At 37.6% G+C, this 16,451-nt stretch overlaps 1 protein-coding gene and 1 long non-coding RNA gene across 2 annotated transcripts in view; one reads left to right on the forward strand and one right to left on the reverse strand.

Moving 5' to 3' along the window:
- Positions 1-16,451, reverse strand: part of Pde11a (phosphodiesterase 11A) — a 386,279-nt gene that overhangs the window by 318,591 nt on the left and 51,237 nt on the right. The gene's annotated exons all lie outside the window — the stretch shown is intronic.
- On the forward strand, positions 5,477-9,745 carry LOC134478216 (uncharacterized). The gene is made up of 3 exons (XR_010050703.1): positions 5,477-5,608; positions 6,049-6,180; positions 6,276-9,745. It is a non-coding gene; the product is annotated as an uncharacterized LOC134478216 (long non-coding RNA).

A 16,451-nucleotide genomic window follows, 5' to 3' on the forward strand; every position in this document is an offset into this window, starting at 1 on the left:
CTAGATTGCTTCACATAGTCTTTCCTCTGTGCATGTCTTTGTATCCAAATTCACCCTTTACAAACACCAGTGATACTGGAATAAGGTCTACACTGATGATCTTATTTTTGACTTGATTGTTTCTTTAAGGAAAACACATCCAAATAAGCACCCATTTTGAGGAATTGGTGGTTAGAATTTCAACTCATTCCTTTCTATGGTGTGGTTAGAGCACAACTCAATGCATAACAATTTTATTTACTAAATTATCTTATTGGAGATGTTTTGCAAGGGATAGGTCAGTATAGCGTATAAAGTATTTTAACACTGTAGAAGTTCCACTAGTGACTCATTTTGCTTCGCTTTCACGTTAAGAGAAAAATATTCAGTCTTTTCAGTATAAGGACCTAGCTATGAACTTAATGTTTCCTTCCTCCTCTTGGCTGAATCTAGAATGACTGTATGTTAACCCATTTCATATTGCAAGATAATACCCGCATCCAACTTATTGATTTCTACTTCTACTTATGCTTTGCAAAATGATGCATGGTAACACTGTAAGCTAGAAAATACTACAATGCATTGATATCTTAACACTGCTGCAGTTCTTATATACCTAAAAAGGGCTCCAAATTAGTTAACATAAATAAAAGTAGGACTGAATAGAGAGTAAAGGCCAGTGAGATGCAGAGCACTTTCATTTGTTTACCCTTCAGTGCTGTGTTGGTCTGCCTTCTTTCAAATGCACTTAATGGGGGCTGGGGATTTAGCTCAGCGGCAATTAGCGCCTGCCTTGCAAGCAGGCAGTCATGAGTTCGATCCCCGGTACCGATAAAAAGGAAAAAGACCAAAAAAAAAAAAAAAAAAAAAAAAATCCAAATGCACTTAATGATCTCCCATGAGGAGAACATGTGGCAGAGAAGAGTCACATACCCAAGTGAAAGGAAAAACAAAAATTAGAGAAGAGGAATGGGTTAAATATTTTATAATTTATCAAGGTAAAATGTCAAACACCTAATTTTTTACATTCTAAAAGTACTGAAAACTGTAACTTCTTGAGAGCTTAAGTGCAGAGCTACCTCTTCTTATACTGAAAAATTAATCATAAAAAATGTAATTTTAAAATGCTAGTGTTCCTTTAGCAACATTAATTAACATAGGGAAAATTTGTTCCATTCTTTTCTCATTTTTAATTATACTTTGTTTTTACCACAATTTTCTAAGCAGCTAGTGATTTAAAACAAAGAATTACACATATTAAGGATACACTCTTGGGGCGACAGGGTGGGGGTGGTTAGACAGGGTCTCACTGTGTAGTTTACACCGGCCTTAAGTTCACTATGAAGCCGAGGATAGCCTCAAATGCACAGTGATCCTCCTGCCTCAGCTTCCCCAGTGCTGGGATTAAGTATGTGTTACTGCACTCTGCTAATACTTTTTTATTTTTCTTAAAGTTTATTGGTACAATTAAGGTATACATAATGACCACATTCATTATAGGGTATTTGAATCTGTATATGATATATCCTGATTCCTTCCCCTCCCTCATCCTGCTTCCAAACCCCCTTCCTCTCCCGGTTCACATTTCTTAAGTTTTTGAATTTGACCTCATTGGGGCCTGCGGTCCCTACTAAATGGGCAGCAGTAATGGATCAAGACCACAAGGTGGCACTATAAACAATGGGTTATTCGTATTCAGTTTAATCAGCATGTCTTCTATCTAATCCAGTCCAAGTGGTTTTAAAGAAAACTTGAAATGTTTTGGACTATCATGCAGAACAGAGATGAGGAAAGATTACATAAGTGGGAGAAAGCAGCTGTAATCCTATCAAAGGCACACTCCATCCATTTCCCAAATATGAGAAAACACATTAACGGTTGTTATTATTTACTGTGATGAATCAGTTACTTGAAAAATGAAATGAAATCCTAAGTGTTTTGTTATTTGATGGGCTAAAAGAAACTTTTTAATATGTTATACTTTCCTTAAGCTTTTTTTTTATTTTGTTTTGAAATGCACTGGGGCCATTGAATTTATAGTTGAACTGCAAGACAGAAAACAAAAATTATTAGTTCCTTGACATAGGCATAACATAAACATGTTTAGTCATCAAATCTGTGTAATCTGATTACTTCAGTCAAATAAGAAAGGCAACTGACACTGACAGCTTAGAAAAGTGACCTTCCAGATCAATAATTCTGAAACAGCTGAAGGGCTCTTATCAGAGGTGCATGACAAAATCAACTCCCAAAGTAGTACCAATTAATAAAACAAATTATGGCCTCTAGTTTCATTTTATTTAATCTGCATTGCTTCCATATACCAAATCTCCATAATATGCTAGGAGGATGGGGGATCTGTGATTTGAACTAAAATTACACATAGGAGGGGACAGAGAAATGTAACAAACGTTACTGTTACTTTTGAGGTTATTCATTTAAAACAAAACAAAAAAAAATCAGCAAGGAACAACAATCTCTTCTTCCACAGGCATTCTGAGTATTTAAGAATTCATATTTACAGAAATTCATTAATCCACTGATCAATGGCATTGAAGACAATGCAGTATAACAGAAAGAACTTTGAAGTCAAGGTTAGGAAACACTGATTTGAAAGCAAACCATTTCTATCTACTTCAATCTGAAAAATGGAGGATTTCTATTCTTGTACTTTAAAAACTTTAAGAATCAATACAGTGGAAAGGCAAAGATACTAATTCTAAGTGGTATCCCAAAAGCTTAAGAAGTTGTTACATGAAGAAACAGAACATTGCCTAATTACTTGTATGTACTTCATTACAGGTAACACATTATGTTGAAGGAGTTACCCTTAAAGAGTGAACTTGGACAAAAACCTTTTGATTTAGAAGAAGTTTTTCCTGAAAGAAGGTCTTGTGTTTCATTAACAAGAAAATTGTAACTGGAGAAAAAACAAAAGATCTCCCTTGCATAGTTCTTTTTTTGTCCTGACCTATCACAAGATTAAGCATACTCTGTTTCATGCAGGTACAGAAACAGAATAAATAGATGTCAATGAATTATCATAGAATCGTCAAATACATCTATTATCATCTTCCACACTGACAAACTCATAAAGTGGGAATTGCAGCTCCTACCATAGTTTTAACCCACACTTTCCTTCTCCCTTCTCAGCTATACCCTCCCTTTCTGGACAGCATCATCCTGGAGAAACCACAACCCTAACAGAGCAGAAGACAAACACAAGTGTTGCTACAAGTGAGGTTATTACCGTTTAACAGCTTGCTCTGTCCTTGTGAGCCATGATTCCTGAGGATCTGTGTTCTCTCTTTTGGACAATAGTTGACATAGTGATTAAAGAGACAAACCCAGCCCTAACTTCACTACTTACTATTTGTATATCTTATTACTCGGACAGTTTTCCCTTCTTGGAAATTGGAATTATAAAGGTATATTCTCATTGGATTATGAGGATTAAATGAAATAGTACTTGTGGAGTGCTGAGGTTGATATTCAGCACACATAATAAATGCTACCATGATGGATACAGCTGTAGCTAATAATGAAGAAGGAACTCAGGAGAGTTGACAAATGTCTGAGATTTGTGCCCATATCTAGGCAATGTCTGGAAGACTGGATTTGTCAGGACTCCATTTCCATGAAGCATTTAGGTGTTTCTTGGGAAAGAAATCCTCCTAAGACAACAGAGGATCAGATATGAAGCTTTATCCCTATGAAACTGCCTGTTGTCAGAGGGAAAGGAGTGATTAATAGAATATCCTGTTAACATCGAAAATGTGACTAAGCTGGCCTTGCCCCCATACATGCTTATGTTATGTTTAATTCAAGAAACTTAAGGAGGGAAAGAAGAAAGGGCAGAAGGAACGGATGGACAGAGAGAGAAAGAAGGGGAAGGGAAGGCAGGCAGGCAGATCTGAAAGGGCTGGTTACATTTAGGGAATGAAATTTCTTCCCTCTCAAAACAACAGTGGTTTCCAGTCACGATGCCCTGTGCTGCAGAGGGCAGACTACTGGTTGCCATCTAAAGGATGCTGTTTTCATGAGGCTTAGACCAACTGACGGCCACAGTGTTTAAGGAGAATTAAAGGACTCACTTGTGAGCAGGTGGAACATCTTCCTGGAGCTTCTCAGAAATAAGTGCAAGGCATGAAGGAGTTGAGGATGCCATAACATCAAGGGAAGATGAGCATTAGAAAACCATGAGTTGCTACTATACTAAGAGCTTTCTTAATGATCTCCATTTAACCAATTCACAATCCAAACTGATGAACTCCATACAACATACCAAACACCGATTGTATGCTAAACGTCAACAACTAGGAAACCAACTTCTGTGTATATCTGCCCTTATCATCTGAGTATATTTGTTTATCAAATGTTCACTGCATTTGTGTGAAACCTCCTTATGTCAATTGTCCTCAGTATTTTAAATTCAGATATTAGTTTCCACTAATTGAGAAAGAAAGACAATTTTTCTAGGAAGATTAAGTTAAAATCCACAGATTAATAAAATTATATCATCAAAAAGAGAAACTCTGAAGCAAAATGGAGTAAGGCAATTGTGAAAAAAAATCAGAGAAAATTTGTAAAAGACTAGAAGTATATGTGATGGCTTTGGAAGTGCCTTTGGACGATAGCTGCAGGATAAATCGAACTAAATTATCAACCATAGAGCATGTATTATCAACCATAGAAAGTATATTATGAATAATGTTTATATAAGGTTAGCAAATTGAACCCATTGAAAGACTTACATAATAAACACATTGTCCAGTGAATGTGCATTAATTTTTAAGTTAAGATATAATACATACGCATATGTGTTATTTTTAAATGATTCAATATGTTAATGAATTTTGAGGTTAACTATCCAATTATCAGTTCTAATCTTACCTGAAAAGAAGGTTTGTTCTGTATTATTGTGACCCTATTTTAACCTAACCTATGATAGTCACATGTTTCAGTCTTTATACAAATATACAACAACCTTAAAATAACATTTATTTTACTCAAAAAACTGTAATAGAGTACTTGATATCTCAGAAATTAAAATGCTAACTTGAAAGACTAACTGCAATATTCAGTGGCCAGGTTTGTTCAGCAAGCTGTCCTGCTGCTACATCCTTCTGTGTGTTTTTGTCAAAAAGAAGCAGAGTTGGCATCTACAAATATAGGAAAATTCAAGGGGACCATAAAGACACTTCCCCTCAAATATGTGCTGTAAAGATGCACACCGACTCCAGTTTGGCCTGGACACACCCAGTGGACAGTGTCTTGGTAGAAGGTGCAGGCCTTGAAACATTCCCACCTCTCCAAGATAAAAACATGAGGTCCTTATTATAAGGACAAGCAGCAAATAAGTTACATAATCTAAGCATGTGCAATATGCGTTTCTTTATTTTTTATCTCAATACAAGCTGCTTGCTTACCATGGCCAGGGGACAGCCATTTTGTTAACCCTTGGTGTACCTTTATCTTCCCTTTGCTTGCAGAACCCTACATCTGGTGCCCACACAGGGACTCAACAGAGGAAAATCTGCTGTGAAGGGTCACTTGCCTTTGCTGTGTTCCTGGGATGGAACACGACCTCCAATCTGCATCTACTTCATTTTCTTTGGAAAATCCCCAGGTAAGTCATGGGGAATTCCCTGTCTGACGTGCAACAGAAACGTAAAGCATGACTGCTTTTTCTCCTCAAGAAGATGGGCAACGTTGCCCCTGAGCATAATTATTACAACTTTTGTGAAAAATTCATGATTATTGTCCTCAGTATCCTGAAGGAAGAACACTCATTATGGAGGATTGGGGAAAGATAGGCAAACTGCTGCATGAGGAGCCTTGTGCTCCTATCCCTGTCGCAATGCTGTTGTAAAATTTGGCCAGTGAACAGAGGGAACACCACATGGTGGACTCCAGGTCCTCCCAGATGTGCCACTTCTGCTATCACGACCTTAAGTGGGCAAGGCCCTATTTTCCTGTGACACTCAACAGTTAGCTCCTCTATTTGATGCATTATGGGGTCACACAGATGCTGCTGATGTGATCTCTGATTCTCCTTCTCTACTGTAGGCCCTTCAGAGCACTGCTCGCACACTCACCACAGTTACGGTGGGATCAGGCCCAAAGGACTGCCCTCTCTTCTTACTCACTTTTCACTCAGCTCCTTTGCTCACAGGTGCTCCTGCCATCCAGATCAACAAGGTATTTATTGTTAAATGACTACATTTACGCCACTCACCTGACAGTACTTTATTTCCTATTATTAATTTGTGCTATTTCCTCTCTTATCTCTTGAGGACATATCTGAACTTGGAACTGACCTGACTGATGCTGTTTTACCACTTATCAAGGCTGACTTCTTTTTGCTGTCCTCTACTGTTTCTCAGTCACTTTGACTGATTTTGTTGGCTCCATTTCTTTCAAAATGCCCCTGCTGGCCTGGGGAGAAGAAGGGGATGCTTCTGTGTTATCTCCAATAGGTTCTGTGTGGATTCTTGCTCACTGAATTCACCCTGCATGGTATGAGTTGGCACCACAGGTTGAACAACCCAGTTCCACAGTTTCACCTCTCTCCGAATCAAGCCTGGTCACCTCAGAAGTGACCCAGGATGATGACTGCTCAGCCAGTGACTTGGGGTGATATGAAGGTGCTGATCCAGTCTGCACAAGACTCTCCCCATGCTTCTAAAGAGGAACCAACTCCTAAAAAGCTTCTTGTGGTGGTGTTTACCAAATTGACAATGAACTCTTTTATGCTTGTTTGCATTCTGTTCCTATATGTTTTGCAGCCCTCCACGGGGACCTTAAAGTCCTATGACCTCAAGAAAAAATTGAAATACATTATTTAGGTTTATTTGGAAAAAATAGCTAATGTCTCTCATTTCTATCTATCAAAAGATAGAAATAAAATACATTCTTAAGTCCTGTTTGAATCTGGTATCCAAAGACCCTGTCTTTCTAAGTAATTACACCATTTTTTCCACTATTCCAAACAAAATTGTAACATATGCTGACTTTCCAAATTGGGGTATTCCCACCTTTAAAAAAACCTGATAATGCTTTTAAAATGTTCACTCTATATGTGGTAACTTTCAATGCCTCATGTGCTCATGTTGAAAATTGTACCACTTGATGTTTTTACCCTCTTAAAAGTACTTGAAATTATCCTAGTTATGAACCAATATTACATGGAAATAGACATGTTTCTTTCTCTGCTGGATGGTTCTTTTCATGTGAAGAATATACCTTCAATTATATACCTGCAAATTTATTTCGTAACCCAAATGCTGCCTGAGCCATCTTACTATATTGTTGCCTTTTCCTGAATATACACTGTCTTGCACCAAATGGTCTACAATTAGTCTTACTGACCTATGTGAGGACTCTTCTATTAGCCTGCTAACCAAAACAGAAATTTAAGGTTTAGGTATTCATTTGGTTGGCATATCCACCCTAGTAGCCAAGGCCAGTCTCAGTGTTAAATATATTAGCCTGTCTTGTGGCAAAAAAAAATTACACTTCCACAGATTTGGTATTAGTAAACAAAAAACAAACTGAACACTGACAAGCGATTTTAGATAATCATACCATAATTGATTATCTACTTCTGTTACATATCATGGGTGCATTGGAATTGCTCGAATATGCTGTTTTAATTTGTCAGATCAAAGTAAATCCATTAATGAGAAGCTTCATGATTTACGAGAACTTAACAGATACATGTGTCCCAAGGACTCAATACTGGATTATGGAATTTCCTTATGGGATGGATACCAGACATCAAGTGGCTAAAAAAAAGTTTCTTTATGGTATTACTGTCCTTATCTGTTTAATTGGTATGGGATGCCTTGTACAATGCATCCCAACCTTATACAAAATTTTCGTACCTAAAATACCGGCTTCTAATGTGGTAAGAAAACCTAAAATAAAGAAAAAAGTGGAAGAGGTAGAGAGTCCACACTGACTCCATTTTGTCCCAGACACATCTGGTTGACAGTGTCTTGGTACAAAGTACAGGCTTTGAAATACCTCCCCCACCAAGATAAAAACATGAGGTCCTGTAAGGACAAGAAGCAAAACGTTATGTAATCTAAAGCATGTGCAATATGATTTCTTTGTTCTTTATCTCAATACCAACTGTTGCTCACGCTGATCAGATGACAGCCATTTTGCTGACCCTTGATATGTGTGTCCCTTATTTTCTCTTTGCTTGCAGAACCCCTACAATGTACCACACCAGCTTGCAGATGCCTCTAGTGCTATAGTTGCTAATGCTTTCTTTGCTGCTTTCTAAATTCAGCTTTTCTTACCATCAGAACACAGAGGCAGAGGACCCTCTAACTTTTCTGGGCGACAAGAGGGGAGATGACAAATAAAAATTCCCCAGTTAATATACTCTAAGAATGTTTATTGTATACTCCTAGTTTCTTAATCTTCTGTGATGCTTGATAAAATCAGGTATTTTTCAAAGCACTGAATTATCATGGTACAACTACGGAATCACTGTATAGTACTGAGGAAAATCCTTACTGAAATGTTTGATTTTGAGCCAAGTTTTTCTTAGAGCTAAGTGGAATAATGCTATAAACCAAATTTGTAATATATACAGAATATTATATAAACAAAATTGTATATGAGTCACCCCACAAATGTTAAATTTCATGAGTATAAAAAGGCTGCTGTCTCTAAACTACTCTGTTGAGAAACATTCCATGTATGCTTATTGCATGCTATCTCCTCTGTTCTTATGGAGCTTAAAAGACTGGAGAAACTTCAATATTACATTTAATTTTTACCTATTATATTTTTATTTTTGCCCGTCATTTTGTATTATGATGAAAAGAACCAGTAACATTCTTTTACTAGCTTTGCAATGCTTCTCGAACAATGGTGGCAGACCTTTGAGTTTCCAGTGAGAACAGCCTGCTGGGGCATTTGTGCCATAGGTTTGCCCCCACTGATCTAAAACATGGCTTCATAGAAGTCATCATTACTTTAATATTTTTTTCTCCACTGTCACAGTCCATTCATTAAAAGTAGACCAATTATGTAAAATTAGTCAGCCAAAGGACAGATTTGAAACATAATTTATAATAAAGGAGGCATAAGAAGTCACCCTGCCACACACCAAATCTTACGTGGCGAGGTTTTCTCATCTCTTCCAAGTGTTGTGAGGATCTTCACTTCAGAGCTCTGAGGAAAGCAACCCAGGTCCAAATCAATAAATACAACATTTACTCCACCCCAACTCTTAACTATGCTTCTGAAAGGAGTCCAATAATTTCATCTATACCTAAAATAAACTTTTGGGACTGGGTTGTTGATGCTTCCATAGTTCAACCTGGCCCCTTGGCTAGCACAAACAGGAAACTCCTGGAGCCACCCAGTATGACTCTTCAAGCAGAGTTTGTTTCTACCATGTCATAAAGGAGAACATGCTGTTCTTATCCACTGTTATGGTTGATACAGTGTGTCAATTTGAGAAGTTTAAAAATTTAACTAGGAGACTCAGCAGGGAGCCAGGACCCTTACTCAGCCTATCTAAGAGGAGGTGATGTGAGTGTTACACCCACCCTGGTAGGGAGGTACCTTGCTTACAAAGTAAAGGAGGAGTAGAGGGTCATTCTCCCTGTCTTTTGCCCTTGTTGCTTTTCTGTCTTCTGCCTCTTTGAAGTGTTACTCCTGTGCATGCCACTCTGATTTCAAGCCAGCTGATTATGGACTGAAACCTCCACAAACTGAGCCAAATAAACCTTTCCTTCTTTAATTTTGGGTGTCAGGTATTTTGTCTCAGCACCAAGAGAAAAGTAACCAAGATGCCCACCTTGGGACCTCAGTGAGAGACAGAATATCTTTTTTGGATCCCTGAAACTTTACTATGTATTTTTTTTTTTATCAGTACCGGGAATTGAACTCATGACCACCTGCTTGCAAGGCAAGTACTTATGCCACTGAGCTAAATCCCCAGCCCCTTTACTATGTATGCTGATGTCAATTGGCCAATCTAGTTCTATTTGCAAAAAAATACCTAAAAATATGTAGCTTCAGGAAATTTCTATAACAAATCTGGGTATTAATCATTGCACTACATTTTCAAAGTTAGCACTTTATTTCCAGGATACCAGGTATCCAATTACAGTGCTTTGGATAAAGTTGAAAGGGCACCAAGCTTCTGCATGAGGAGAGGAGGAGGTTAAAGGGTACAGTCTGTTAGAGGACATAGTTAAGCTACGTCCACAAGCTTTCACAGAAGCAAAAAGACAAAAATCAGCCACAAAGACAGTTGGCAACACTGGCCACAAAGACACCTGCTTACTTTCCAGAGAACTACAGTGCCCACAGAGAGATTTCTGGTTTTCACACTCCACCCCAAAAATGTACTTGATGTGCCTCTCTGGACAGCTGTTTGGCCTGTGAGCCCATTCCCTGGGATGTGGTTTTCAGACTTATAAGCCCATGACTCCCCACCTCTGGGGTCGCTCTCTGTCCACGAGGTGACCCCTCCCCTGTGCCAAATAAACTTCTTCTTCGTGGCAGTGTCTCCATTGTCCTTGCGTGGGTTATGGTCTCTCTGGCCTTTCAAAAGTAAATGCTACTTAACATGTAAATATTCTTAGATGCCACAAACAAATTGTTCGTTCTATCATTGCTTTTCAAACTGTGTGGATTGAAAGCATCTCTATCCCTCTCTGTCTTATATTTCCAGACCCAAAACCCAGGCTTTCTGGGGCATGGAGGAAAACAACCTCTGCAGTCACAAAGGACTCATGCCTAGAAGAGTCTTGTGCACAATTCAAAGCTCTACTATTACAATCTTGAAGTTTTTAATAAGTTTTGAATGAAGGCCCATTTTCATTTTGCACTGAGCTCTAAAAGTGATAGTCAATGCTGCCCAAGAGTCTGAAATAAGTCTGTTCTCATGTGTGGAGCCATCTTCTCTTCGCCATCTGTGGTTCTGAGATTAAGACAGGAATTAATGCAGTATGTCAAAATGAAAAGCCTAGCTGAGAATCGCAAAGAACAACTGTGGAAAGCCTGTTGCTTCAAGTGTTTAGGCAGCAGGAGTTGCCCATTGACTGAAACTTTCTAAAGTGCTTATCAAGTCCCATTACTTTTTCCTTGCTCACAGTTAAGCAGTTTCCAGAGGCCTCAAGCTTTGTGCATTATCTGTACATAAAAATGCATTGCTTTGACTTACAAATTTTCAGTTTGATTATTTCAGAGAAGGCAGTAAAATAGGCTTATCTACTAACTGCGTTTAAAACTCTCTGGAGCCACCACACACACACATATTCATTTTTTGGATGAAATGAGTCAATTTGGCTGTTCTGCACAGCATTCTTTTAAGTGGTCTATGATACTCATCATCCAGTCTAAAGCAACTAATAACCCCAGTGACTCTATTACATCAGAAAATACATAAGAATGACAGTATGATAAATATACTCAGTTTCAAGAAAGATAAGCAGTTCACTAGAGATGTGGAACGTTGTTTCCTAAAGCAATTTCAATTCTTGATGTGGATATAAGAAAAAGCTATTAGTCATAGCACAGAACGAATGAAGCTGAGAAGAATATTCTGCCCAAGGCTAAATCTACCTGTCATACTCAGAGGCAAGCTACAAATAAGAAAGAAAATGAAAGCTCATCTCCTCTTTTAAGACAGAGCATTTCTTCTTTGAACTCCTTATGGACAAACTATTTATTTATATCACTTACACAGTAGAGAAACAGGTCCACTAGCTGATCCACTGAGACCAAAACCTTAATGGTTATACATTAGTAAGGTTTTTCATTATGGTTAATGATTTGCCCTATTTTGAGAAAGAGTGACTGGTTTTTTGGGCAAGTTACAAACTGTTTTGTCTCTGTGAATACTGCTATTTGTCCTGTGTATTTTCAGTGAATGATTACTCCTCATCTTTTGACCTGAAAGATAGGACATGTATCTCAATATCATGAGTCCACTGGAATCTTCCAGTCCTACCCTGTATCAAAAGAACAGGCTTGATCAACGCCTGAATGTAGACAGAGATTACCAGCACATCCTAGTTGGTTAAATAAGTAAATAACCAATATCTTCTTGGAGAATTCCCAGCTCATCATCCACCTAGCTATGAAACTTTATTGATATCTTAGTATTTCCCATTAGCTTATTTGAATCTTTTAAGAAATAAGAAGGGAAAGAAGGAAAAGACAGATCTGACATTTTCATCCAGTCTAAAATACACACCACAGCAGTTTCAGCTACCTTTAAAACAACAAAGAAACATACATATGCAAAAATGGACATTCCTTCTCTTTTGGCATTCTTCCTCCCAGCACCAAAGAGGAGGAAGTGAAGGTTAACCCAACATGAGTAGCAATCATATACACTTCTCAGCAGGAAACAAAAATTTAGTTCCATCAGACTACTGCTTTGTCAAAGAAACTTTTATTATATACGAATCTTACTGCATCTGAGATTTGTGATTCCTCCTTCAATGTCACAATAGTGACAGTCATTTAGTTTTTCTTTTAGAAGACTCTAATTGATATATAGCAGAATTTTGGATTTTTACTTTTAAAATTTACACCAATGGAGTATAATTCTGTCATACAGCACATGTGCAGGTTCCTAGATTCAGTTGCCAGCAGAAAGACAGTAGGAGGAAAAAGGATAAAGCGGGGAGGAAGGCAGAAAGTTTATGGCAATAATTTTTCAGAGTTACACATTTCTTGGGAGAACAGTTTGGAAGAAGTATTTAAAATATAGCTTATATTTTGGAATGAAAAAATACATATTTCATATGTACTGTTTTCATATGCAATCTGTAAAGTCTCTTCAGATAACATCTTTGGCTGGTCAACATGGTACCTTTATAGATTGATATAACAACATGACATTTTAAATGCTAAAAATATCCATAAAAAAGAAGAGCATTAACTTTTTTCTGTTTCCTCAGTTTCTTTTCTGTGACTGTGTTGAGATGAAGGATAGAAGAAGACATTTGGATCATAATAACTTCTCCCTTACTCAACTACAGACTACACAAGGAAACCTTAATTAAAATTCTAACTATTTTCTAATACAAAACTTATTACAAAACTCATTTAAAATGAAGCTTTAAGAGACTATCTAAGAACCCTTAGAGAATATCTGACAACAACCATATTCATATAAAAATGTGATACTTCCAAGTAGGATTTACGGTGCTTCAAGTAGAGTGTCAACTTGACTGGTTTTAGGATCCACCCAGATGACTGGGGAAGCACACTTTGGGTGTGTCTTTGTAGGTTATGGAGAGATGGCCTTTGGGTCCATGACTTCTTGCCTCCTTCCTGGCACTGTTTCTTTGCTGTGCTTCTCAGCTGCCATAGACTATGGAAGTGCATGGTAATGCACTATGATGTTTGAGGTTCAGCTGACTATAGACTAAACCTCTTTAAAACATGACCTAAATTAAAACTTCTTCTCTTATAAATGTTGGGTATCATAGATTGTGTCCAGTAATGGGAAAACAGGATCCATCTCAGAAAAAAAAAGGAATATAAATACAAATTTTAAAGTTTCCAAAGAACATATGAAATAGTAAAAAGGAAAGTAAAAATATCCATAGAATTGAGATGCTGGATAAGGGCAGAACAAGATTCCAGGGTGTCTTCTGACTTTAACTCTGTTAACATGTGTGTATCAAAACACAAATACAAAACATTTGCCCAATCTCAGACTCCTACTGGATAGACAACCTGTCTCTGGAGTCATTAATATTGGACCCTAGGCATGTCCAAGTCATTGCCAAGCGTCTCCAGTTTGTTCCACATCAACTAGAATATTCATTTAGCACACAGTGTTAATACTGCTCTGGTTTGAGTCTATACGCAGAGAACCACCCCCAGGTCATATGGTCTGGCCATCACGCCTAGACCAGTGTGATAGTTAGCTCATTGTGTCAATTTGAGTAAGAAACACCCAAGTAAACTGTATAAGCATAATTTGGGTGTGGATGAAGGGTTTTACTGAAGGCAGATGGCCCACCCTACTTAAGCTCATTGTCTGAATGGCATAGAAGGAAAAGAAGAAGAAAGGCCCACTTCCATTTCTTCAGAGGAAATCCTGTCTTCACTTTCACTTTGGACACCCTCTTCTATCTTCTAGCACAGACTCTTCAGCTTTCTTTTACACATCCTTCAGCCTCCTGATACTACAGTGAGTTCCTGGCCTTCAATCATATCCTTCATATCTCCAAAGCATAGATGGCCTTTTTGTACTCTCCATACCTGACCTTGCAGGTAGCCTCTGTAATTCAACCTTATAAATTCTTATCTATTTGTATATCTTGCATTAAATATATTCCTGTAGTAAACACTGGCTGTTAACAACTAGCCAGAGACTCTGTCTGACATTTAGTTCCCATCCTGGGAAACTAGGTTTCCAAAGGGAGCTCCAATCTCATGTGCACTGACTTGTGAGAGTACCCATCCACCACCAGATGTGCTACCCCAATGCTAGGGCCCAACAGAGTCTATATCCTGTACATTGCCAGAATCTGGGTAGAGAGAAAATGAGGCTAGGCCTCTGCCTGGTTAGCAGCAAGGGGTAAAAGTCTACTGATTTCCCTATGCTCTGGATGCCTGTGAAACATTACCCAGGGCTCTGTCCCCTCACTGGGCTTGCCAGAACCTCCTTACATTAGCTCTGGGTGCACCTAGATCTCCTCTAGGCATCCTGAGGCAACATAAACCTCCACTTGATGTCTAGAGCTGGTCCCATGGACACTGAAATATACATCAGTGATCTCTAACCACCAGGAACCTCTGAATACAATGCCCCACATTTTTCTTGGGATGAAGCCTCAATTTGGACATTTGCTGCAAACACAGATTACAGAGAAGGATCCCTTTAAATGTAGAACCCTCCACACAAACGGACACTACATGAAGAAAAGAGGAATGTGATTTCAAAGATAAAACACTGCAGGTCCTGGGGGGGAAAAATGCTTTTGGAGATACAAGAACTTTTATTTATCTTTTTCTTTTTTATTTTCCTCTTTTCTCATCATTTAATCCCACTTTTATTCTTTGCTCCTCTCTTGGTACATTTTTATTTTTACAATTTCTTTTTCTTTTGGTGAAGTTTAGAATTTTACCATCCATTGTCTTCCCCCATACACACCTTAAAAATGTTACTTGTTATATTTGTTTGAATAGCACTTGCTTTTTAAAAAAATCTGTCTTCTTTTCTTCCCAGCTCTCTTTCAACTTGTTCCCTTAGTAGTTTTTCTTACCTTTTCCCCCTCTAATTTAATCTCCACTCCTTATTACATCTTCGCCTTAATTGATTTTTTCTATTACTGTTATCTAATACTACAATTTCCCTTTACTCTTTAATAGAAACTTTAATATAAATCTTATCACATTTTTCACATCTTCCATTGCTTAAGTTTCCACAGTTTATTTATTTTGCTTCATGCTTTCATATCCATATCCATATGAACTAACTATAACTTACTATAGCTGAATACTGCCTGATTGTGAAACAATAAGGGGCAAAGTTACTCTATTGAGTAGATATTTACTGCAATTATCTTATTTTTCTTAGAGTTTATTCTATAACTATTGATATTGTGCCCATTCTTAAAGCTGGTAAAATGTTAGGATAGTTTGTCATTACCCAGTTTGTACTAGATACTATTGTTATTGCTGGATGTACTACTTTATCCAAGGTGACAAAATTGTTTTAATCAATTGGTTTTCCTTGTATGCCAATACCTAGATTGTCCTGGGGTCATAAACAATACTACTGTCCATTAACAAAGAACTGGGTATAGGCCAAACAGACTCCAATCTTTCATTCCAATAAACAGAGGTTATAGGATCATGGGATGTATTCAAGTCTAATAGCTAAATATACTTTGAAGACATCTCAGAAAAGTGGTCATAACCTAAATATGTCTCAATACTAGTAATAACATTACCAGCCATAACCAATTTGAAAGCCTCAACACAAAAATAAATTAAAAACAGAAAATGAGAAACCATAGGAGCAAAATGTCCCCCAAAATGTCTGAACTCCCCAAAACAAATTCAGAGTGGCACCCGAGGGAACAAATCAAAAGCCACACAACCAAAATTTCTGAAATGGTAGCAGTAACACAACAGATAAATAACAGTCTTGCTGAACTCAGGCAGATATAACTGCAAATAATTAGAGAAATGGTGACCATAGTAAAGAAATGATTAGTCAATATAGAGTATATACAGATTTTAAAAATAGACGAGTTATGGAAAACATAAATGCCCAGCATAGAAAAGACTTGGATTCTATAAAATAGTCTCAAACAAAATCCAAAACATCAAAGATTCTAGTATTTGCAGCAGAATCAACCAATGTGAGGAAAGAATATCAGACCTAAAGGCATGGTTATGGTTGGCAATCAACAAATGAGAGATGCTTTAAAAACAGCAAGGGATGATGAAAAATGAATCCCAAA

Source organism: Cavia porcellus, unplaced genomic scaffold (assembly GCF_034190915.1).
Source record: "Cavia porcellus strain 051 isolate PalLab524CR breed Dunkin Hartley unplaced genomic scaffold, mCavPor4.1 scaffold_12, whole genome shotgun sequence".
Lineage (NCBI taxonomy): Eukaryota > Metazoa > Chordata > Mammalia > Rodentia > Caviidae > Cavia > Cavia porcellus.